This window comes from Elephantulus edwardii, unplaced genomic scaffold (genome assembly GCF_000299155.1).
Source record: "Elephantulus edwardii isolate Elephantulus edwardi_28Jun2011 unplaced genomic scaffold, EleEdw1.0 scaffold00008, whole genome shotgun sequence".
In the NCBI taxonomy this organism is placed as follows: Eukaryota; Metazoa; Chordata; class Mammalia; order Macroscelidea; family Macroscelididae; genus Elephantulus; species Elephantulus edwardii.
In genome coordinates this window covers 33,236,231-33,246,353 of record NW_006399758.1, presented here as the reverse complement: position 1 = coordinate 33,246,353, position 10,123 = coordinate 33,236,231, and positions in this window count along the sequence as shown.

Below are 10,123 nucleotides of genomic sequence, written 5' to 3'. Positions count from 1 at the left end.
ATACATTATGTAGATGGCACACCAGGCCTGTTACCCATAGCAAAGAGGACTAGAGCACCTGCTGAAGAAGATCAAAGACTTCAGCCTTCAATGTCGATTATATCTCAACGTTTTAAAAAGGTTATGTTGGCAAAGAGAAAACTCATTTAGATAGCCAAGAGATAATAACCCAAAAAACTAAACGTGTTTGTCTGAGATTAAGAGTGTCAAAAAACTCAATTCTTACCTTCATAAGGTTTTCAGAACTCTTCAGAGGTTTAAATATATAATCTCCGCAATAACAATTGTTATAAAGAATAACGCTTAATAGCTTTACTTCTTGAATTTTTACTATAACCAGAAATTGTGTCTGTACTTTACCAATATTATTTCAGTTGATTGTTGGAACAGCTCTCTTGAGTTGCTATATATACCCTCTTTTCACAGATGAGAAAATTTAATTACATGGAATACAATGACTGAAATAAGCTCACACAGTGATTTGGGTGACCCGCTTTGAAGTTTTTTACTTTAGATTCCATGCTCTACCATGACCTGAAAGTGTGCTCTGTAAAAGACCATGAGAAAAATGGTGCAGGAAGAAGGAGTCATAAATATTGTCTCTGGAGAAGTGAAGATGAGGGGTCAAGGAATAGTTGCAGAGAAGACATTTGACGTGGACATGAAAAATTAATAGGAGTTCATCAGGCTGAGATCAAAGAAATGTCTTTATCAGCAAATGTCATCTCTCTATAAAAACACTGAGAAGTTAGAGGAGCTAAGTGAAATCCCTTGTCCCAAGGTCATGGTATGAGTACTGGGGACCAGTGAGGTTACATTAATGGAATGATGCGAGGCTGCAGAAGGTCCTGAAAGGCTGGCACAGAAGTTGGGTTTTATCCTGTAGGCAAAAGAATGTACTTACCAGATTTTTTTTCCATTCAAATTTGCCCTTTGTTTCTCCAGAAGAAAAATATTTTTTTTTTTACTTCTGAGCCAAGATACAATATAGTCCTGAGTTACATTTCATTGTCATACTTCTTTAATCTTTTTTGTAACAGTTCCCTTTTTTGTACTTTATTTTTCCCCACTAGTTTATTTACAAAATTCAAATACAAATTCTAACAAATTCTTTCAATTTCCCTCACACCTGCCCACCGCCCATCAAATTGTACAACCCAATGATTAATCTCCCCTCCTAGATGTTTTGATGAATGGTACTTTCTGCAACCTTGTGAACAATGTCAGAAGAAATCCCTTAGAAGAGTGAATTAAAATAGTGACAATGAGGATGATGGAAGAGAGTCATTTTTAGTGTATAATTAGCAGTTTTGATAACTAAATGGACATGATGATTGAGGAAGAGACAAACTATCATGAAGGCAAATAGTTTTTCATGTGGTATCATGAAATATTAAGACATGAACTTGCTTTTTAGGTTACAGCCAACTAGTAGAGATACCTTTGTTTGAATTCAGCCAGACTTCCCTACAAATAATTATGTTGTTAGAAGTAAGCTCTGGTGACGTAGTGCAAACTGCTAACTGAGAAAGGTCAGCAGTTTGAATCCACGAGCTTCTCCAAGGGAGGTAGAGGGGAAATTTTCTCCTATAATGATTTGCAGATTCAGAAGCCCAGGGGAGAGTTGATGTGAGTTGAAATCAGTTCATTGGTAATAAGTTTGCTTTTTATATTGGTGATGGTTGTTGTTGTTGGGTCCAGTACAACTTACACCAGCCCTATAAACAACAGATCTGACCCCTGTGGTCCAATCATGTGCTTCTTCAGGATAGTTGGTGTGTTCTGTCTTTGTAGATATTTTGGTACTCCACCATACTGGGGATTTCTTTCATTAATTTTCAACTGGTCCTCTATTACACTAAACAGAATGTCTTATTTCAATCTGATAGAGCTCCTCTTTTTCTATACCTACATGATAGTTTTAAATCTGCATGCCTAATTAAAATTTATTTAAATTATCAAGGAAGCATTGATCTTTAAGATTTTTTTATAAGATAGCTTTCTTACTAAACAGTCCTTTTTCTATGTTTCTTTTTTTTACCTCATTGTGAGAAAACAGTAATGTTCCTTATCAGGATCTGGCCCTGAGGTTCTCCGAGCAAGACATCTGTGGTATGGCACTGTTGCCTGCTCAGTCAGCTGACTTACTGCATGTTCGCTTTTATCCCGTTCCCACCATCAAGCCTCCACTCACAGTCCTTCTAGTACAAAAATAGTTGTTGTTCTCCTTAGCTTCCAAACTGGCTGTTTGGGCAACAGACTCTTGCTTTGGGATAAGCAGAGATAAGATCAAAGTCTCCACTAAAACAGTAAGAAAATAGCCTGCTTTCGAAGACCTTCACTCACCACAGGTTAACCATGTGCTTATGATGCATTACAAAAGAGAAGAGAGGTCTGGGAAATTTGGGAGGAATATTTTGGAAGAAGTTAAGTCTTTCTTGTGTTTTACTCAGAATTCTTTGTTTTCTGCTCTTAGGATGACCCTTGAAATGAGATCTTAGTGAAACCAAGCTGAACTTTTTAAGGATAAGCACGACTGAACTTTGTGAAAAGTGTAATGGATATCTTAAAAGTTAGTGATCTAAAATGTTGTCTACTTCAGAAAGAAAGAATAAACAGAAGCATGGATGGGTTTAAGACTTTATTGGTTGGCTACCTATTTAGAGGTCAAGGACAAAAAAAACCCAACCCCAATACACCTTCTTTGTTAATATTCACTTCAGCTAAATTTTTAGAACTGCCTATACTTTATAATGAATCTTGCAATTCTGTCTTTTCTTTTTGAGGAAAATGCAGCCTTATATGAGTGTATTAGTTTAAAGAAAAGTTTCTTGAAGCATACTATTCATGTAGATTTTTCTGCTTTTCCAGGTATAGCAAAAACAAATAATATATATTGGTTCAAATAAGTGAGCCATCAATATTTCTTATGTCTTAGCTCCTTAGGGAGATCTGGTGGCCTAATGTTATGAAGCTGTGCTACAATCCTAAAGGCTTGGGGTTCAAATTCACCAGTTACTCTGTGTGAGGATGGATGAGCTCCTCCAACGTGATATACTGCTTCTAAAAACCTGCTGGAAGATCAGCTATGAGTTGGTTCTGACTCAATGGCACACAGCAAGTTAATCAGTACTACGGTAACAAGTACTGTTTAATACTCTACATAGTACAACTGAAACAAGTAGTGTTTGTTTAAAGACTAAGGTAGGCCTGATCCAATATTATCAGTTGTTTCCTACACATGTGAAAGTTGGACAATAAAAAAGACTGAAGAAGAATCAATGTCTTGAATTGTGGTGTTGGAGTATTGAATATCTCATGTCCTAACAAAAGGAAAAACAGATTTGTCCTGGAGGAAGTGCAGTTTAAGTGTTCCTCAGAGGGAAACATTGTGAACTTCATCTCACATACTTTGGGTATGTTGTCAGGAGGGACCACTGTTGGAAACAGACATCAAGCTTGGAAAGGTAGATGGTCAGTGAAAGAGAAGAAGACCCTCAACGAGATGGCTTGACTCAGTAACTCCAACAACAGCTTGAGTAGGATGGAGATTGTGGAGACAGGGTGGGACAGGGAAGGTTCAGATCTGTGGGTAGTGTTGGGATAAATCATAGTCCACTCAGCAGGTTTACTACTGCATGTTAGCATTTTCAAATAGTTTAAAAAGATAAGTTAGTTGAAAGACAAATAGTTTAAAAAGATAAAAAGTTTCACAGCATGGTGAATAATAATGTGTGATAAATAATTATTGTTAGAAAGAATTAAATGGTAAAGCTGGTTAAATGTCCTTTTTTTGTTATATTTCATGACAGTGAAATAAATTCTTAAAAGCTTATGATAACTTGTCATCTCTGATGCTAGATTATATACATAAAATACCCATACACTAATTTTAATTTTCATTTAATTGCAGTAAATTAGAGATTTCCTAGAAACAAAGCTTTTAAAGGGTATATTTGCACTCTATTCAGAGTGACTCCAAGTGACAGAGTTGAACTGTCCACAGACATCAGGGTTTTTTCTCCACAAAGCCTGAGCCTGCGGTGAATATAATTGCCAAGTGCTTAACTTGTTCCACAAGAATAGGTTTTTTTGTTTTTGTTTTTGTTTTGGGCTTTTTTTTTCTTTGTGCGTGTGTGCTTTTTAGGTATAGCTTCTCAAGGAAGTTCTGGTGGACCTACATTCTAACCCGAGGATGCCTCCTTCATGGTTCAAATCCACCAGTGGTTCTGAAAGGTGGGTAATCTCCTTCCATCTCCTCCCATGCAATTTACAGCCTCAGATCCCACCTGGGGGTCACCTATGGATCAGTTCTGATTGTACGGCCATGAATGAGTTTGAGCCATATCTTTTAAAAACAAACTAAATCCATTAGACTTTTTTATTCAGCTGCTATCATGTCCAGAGTGTTGAGATTTAAACATATAAAAAAGGAGACTATTTTGGTCTTCAGGGATTTTGAGGACTCTCGTAATTTGTGTATGCAATATAATTTATATCTATAGATACTGCACTGCAATCAGTCATAGTCTAATAGAGGGAACGTAGGCTGCAATAGGAGGCAGACTTCACAGAAGAGGTGATTTTGGATCAAAGTCTTGAAGACTAGATAGCATGTCTGATGTTTGCTTTCATCTTATAATGAAAAATAAGAGAAACAGCAAGAACAAAGACAAGGTATGAAAATTCATGACTTGTTCTACTGAATGAGTCATCCCAGGGGGCTGGAGAGTACAGTATGGGAGGGGAGTCACAGGAAGGAGAGATGTGGACAGAACGTGGCTGTCTTCAAACAACACGTGAAGGAATCACACTCTTTATTTAAAGCAGTGGTCTCCAGCATCGAGTGGACAGCAAAGCTATTGATGGTGGTGATGGTGATGGTGGTGGTATACCATAAAATCAGAACTTACCCATATCTGACCTTCTAGCAGGTTTTCAGAGGCAATTAATCGCACAGGAGGAGATTGCTCAGCTTCCAGAGTATAGAAAAAATGGAATTGTCTTTTGTCTCTTCTGTTTTTACACATATTTTACACTTACCTGTTATTAGAATAAGGGAGCCTAGTGGGCAAGGAATTGAGTGGCCAACTCAGAGCCTGGTGGCTTGAATCTGCCAGCTGTTTCAAGGAGGAAAGATGAGCGGGCTTCTCTCCAGGGATTTATACTCTTTTAAAACCTGCTGGAGGGTGAGTTCCGAGTTTTCCTTAACTCAACAGCAATGAGCTGTTAAATTTTTTTGTATTAGTAGAATACCACATGTAGATATTATATTCATTAATATACAGATGTGAGGGCCTGTACTCTTTTGTCCCAGTGGAGAGTACAGTCATAAAGTATGGGCATAGGATCACTGTTATAAATAATATTATCCTTATTGTCAAGAAGAGAATAAAATCAGATTAACTTCCATATTAGACAGTAATTACTAAATTGTGAAAAATAATGAATCGGATATAATCTAAATCAGTTTTTCTACAGATAAACAAGTAAAGGTCTAGTGATCTGAAATAATTTCTGAGAATTAACATTAGGTGTTGATAAATAAATTGTTCTAGACAAAATTCCTACTTCCTATCATGAAGTCCACATGTCTCCTCTTAATTAAGACTTAATTCCACATTTTAACAATTGTGGCCTATTTGATGTTGTTAGATTAAGTCAGGTTCAACTCATAGTGACCCTTTGAAGAACAAATCTGAATCATGTCTTATCCTGTGACATCTTCACGATCTCTGATACACTTGAGCCCATTGCTGTGGTCACCATGTCAATCCATGTAGATGGGGGTCTTCTTCTCTTCACTGACTGTTCATTTTTCCAAGCATGATACTTTTTCCAAGGAATAACCTCTTCTAGCAACATTTCCAAAGTATAAGAGTGGAGTTTTGAAATCCTTGCCTCTAAGGAGCACTCTGGCTGTACCTTTTCCAAGACTTACCTGTTTGTTCTTTGGAAGCCTATGGAATATTCAGTACTCTTCTCCAATACTACAACTTAAAGTTATCAATTCTTCTTCTCTCATCATTAGTCATTGTCCAGATCTCAGATGCATAGCAAGTGATTGAAAATACTATAGCCTCAATCATGAACCTTAATCTTCAAACTGACATCACTGCTCTTCAGTATTTTGGACATGTTTCTGATGGTGGCCTTTGCCAAAGCAATATATCTCCTTATCTCCTGACTACTTACATCAAGGGTTTTAATTATGGATCCAAAAAAGATTAAATCATTGACAGTTTAGTTATGCTGCCAACCCTAAGGCATATGGTTTAATTCTACCAGCTGCTTTGCAAAAGAAAGAGGGACAGTCTTCTGTTACGGGATTTACAGCCTCTGAAAAACCACTAAAGTTCAGTTGATTCTAATTCAACAATATACAACAATGACAACAACAATAGAACATACAGCCTGTGGCCCTGACACTGACAGAAAATACCAAATAAGTTTAACTAAAGATAAATAGAAAAGAAGACATGTAAAAATGTACTCAAACAGCATGATATATATCCGGAGAAAAACTTGTAACTTTTAAAAGAACATTTAAGATTAAACTTATCCTGGAAAGTTGCCACATGGTATATTTAACACCATGCCTGCCAAACTGTCAGATGAAACTGCTCCTGTTCCATGATAAGAGAAAAGGAGCTGGGCAGTCAGACTATCTACTAGTTTCCAAAACTCAAGTTTTTGACTCTAAGTTGAAATGCTATTAGTATATCATTATATTGTTAAAAGATTAACGCATTCCTCTTTGTAAAAATGAATTATTAAGAAAAGAATTCTAGATAGAATAATCAAAGCACATTTTAAAACTTTTTTTCTGAGTAAGGGTTATGTAAATGTTCCTTGTTTTAATGTCTCAAATTTTCCATGTCGTTGTTATTAGGGGCATTTATTTGGGTCAGTTCTGATTCATAGTGACCCTCTGTACAACAGAGCAAATCATTGGCTGGTCCTGTGATGCCAAAGTAGAATCCTTTTTCTTAATAATTCTTTTTTACATTGTAAGGATTCCTACTGGGACCTTGAAGCTGGCCAGCAGACAAGACCTCCTGAGCAGGCCAGTCAGGGGCCAGCTCCATCCACATGAGTCGGGAACCTCCACTGGGGAGAAATGGGAAAGTGAGTCCTTTTCAGACATAGGAGGGATGACAAAAAAAAAAAAAAATAAATCTTTTTTACAAAATGGAATGAGTTCATTTTTTTAACAACATAATATATGCACTAGCATATAAAACAAAATTCAGAATATGAAAACCTAAAACAGTTTTCTTTTCATTAATTCCCATTTTCCAATTTCATTAGGAGTGGTATGGGATTTTTGCTGTTTCTTTGTCCGTTTTATTTTTGTTTGAGTAGTTTCCTTAAGTCAAATGATGCTTCAAATCAGATGCCACAAACTAGAAACCACTGAGTGGAATCTAAATGATAAATTATTTTTCTTTGCCTTCTCACACAGTTTCTTTCTGTAAAATAATTCTGAAATAATTTCAACTTGATAGAAAATTTACAACAACGGGACAAAGAACAATTTTTACACTTGGCCCAGACCAAATGTTACATATTTTGTCACATTTACTTTGTCATTCTGAATACTCTGTTGAAGCAAGAATGGTAAAGTACTCAGGCACCTTGAACGTGTTATCAGTGGGGACCAGTTTCCTGGAGAAGAAGGGCATCATGCTTGATAAAGTAGCGGCTCAGCAGAAAAGAAGATGATTCTCGATAAGCTGTGTTCACACAGTACCTGCAACAGTGGATTCTGATAGAGCAACAATTTTAAGGCTGGAATAGGACCAGTCAGTGATTTGCTCTGTTGTACGTAGGGTCACTATGAGTTAGAATGGACCCTAATGCACTTAATAGCAAGAACATAGAAAATCTGAGACAATACAATGCTATCATCTTGCATTATACTAGAAGGAAGAAACACACTTTGCCCTCATGCTTCTTTCCTCCTTATTTCTCTCCCATTTTTCCTTCCTTCTTCACATATCCATGGATTATTTTTGTTCATTGATTTTTAGTCTTTACGTTCTTTATTCTTATTCTCAAATTGTGTAACAACTACCTTTTGTTAAACTAGTTTCTGAGTCCATTTTTTATTTTTTTTACTGAGTCTTTTTTACCTTCTTCTTCTAGACTTTTCTTGTTCTGTTCTTACTTCAACTTCTGAGCGACCAAACTAAGAGTAATTGCTAACGGTGGGAAATGATACTTAGAAAACATGGTCTTGACACTGAGGTCATTGTTTCTGATGTATTGTTCAAGACTCTTTTCAGACTCTTTAGGTTAATGGTTGTGGCACAATAAATCACTCCAAAATGTGGTGACTTGACACAGCATATTATTATCTTGCGCAGGTCTGTGTATTGACAACAGTTAGATGAATTGTTCTTGCTTCAGGCCTTGCATGCAAGGATAGCCAAACAGCGGCTGACAGGAGTGGTTGGCTAAGCTGGTTTCCTCACATGGCTGACAGTAGGTGCTGACTTTCAGCTGAAAGCTTAACTGAGGGTGTTGAACTCTACATGATCTCTTCATGCTACTTTAGCTTTTCACACTGTGGCAGGTAAGTTCTGAGAGATCAGCTCCCAAGAGTGGTAACTCCACGGAGCAGGAGAAAGAACCTGCCAATCCTTTGAAAAAGGAGATCTGGAACCTGTACAACAAAAGCACGCCAAGACTCAAGTGTGTGGAGAAACAGACACCACTTCTCTGTGTAAGACTCTAAATACAGGGTGAAAATTGGCTTGGTAACAATCATTTCTGGAGAAAATTACTATAAATATCAGAAATAAGAATTTATTTTCATTTGAACACCACAGCAATGTTCCTTACCTTCTTTTATTCTTTATTTTGCTTAGTTAGTTGCCCTTCTTAGTTGCTAAGCCTTATAAAACACTCAGAGTAGTTTCAGGATTGCTCTACAGACACCATCATAAAAATCAAACCTGTGTGTTTGACTGGTGTTAGATAGACTGTCATATGTGTCAAATAATGGCTGAAGAGAGTTCAAGATTTGTTTGCAATTTCCATTTTTGAATATTTAGAGTTTATAATTAATTAAACCACTCTGTTCAAAAGTTGCATGAATAGTGTTTCCTCCCCTTCTTGAAGTACAGTTATTTGTTTCTGTCTGCATTCTGGTTTAATTTTGCTTTTGTTTCTATTCTGGTTGATTTAATTTTAGTTTTGAATATATAGGACATTTACATAGCTCCAAAAAACAAGTTCTACAAAAAGGAGAAGCTCTTACAACAGTTTCACTGGCTTCCCTATCCCTTCACTCCATTCTACTTAACTTCTTATAGAAAAGTAATTTCTTAAGTTTATTCTCTTGTGAAGGTTTTAGCAAAAGTAAGCAAATACAAATGTATTTTAGAGTTTTCCCTTTTTTCTTATACAAACAGTATCATATTATATAGAAGCATAATCTCTCTCTACACATAAATCTATATATCTATATACATATATGTGTATATATATAAAATCTCCTAATGTCAAGAAGCTTCACTGCAATCTCAAAGACATGCAATTCTAGCCATTCTGCAGGAGTTGTTAAGTGTCATCAAGTCAAGTAAGATTCATAGTGATCCTATGAACAACAGATCTGAACCTAATTTTGTCCTGTGCCATCCTCACACTTCCTGACATACAAAAGCCCATTACAGCAGTCACCATGTCAATCCACTTGGTTGAGGGTCTTCCTCTCCTTCACCGACCCTCCACCCTTCCCAGCATCATGTCCTTCTTCAAGGAATAACATCTCCTAGCAATATGTCCAAAGTATGTGAGGTAAAACCTCATCATTCTTGCCTCCAAAGGGCACTCTTGCTGCACCCTCTCCAAGACATATCTATTCGTTCTCCTGGCCATCTGTGGGATATTCTATATGGACAATTTCCTGCCATGCAATTTATTGGTTCTGAAAACCCACTGGAAGGGCAACTATGGGTTACACAACAATAACAATGACTTTGTACTTACATTTAACAAAATAATCTAGACATCCCAGAGTGATTATTCTTAATTCTTTTTAAGAGCTGCAGAGTACTTCAGGTGGTTATGCCATAGTTTTTTGCTGGATTTTTTTTTTCAATTCTTTTTTTTTTTT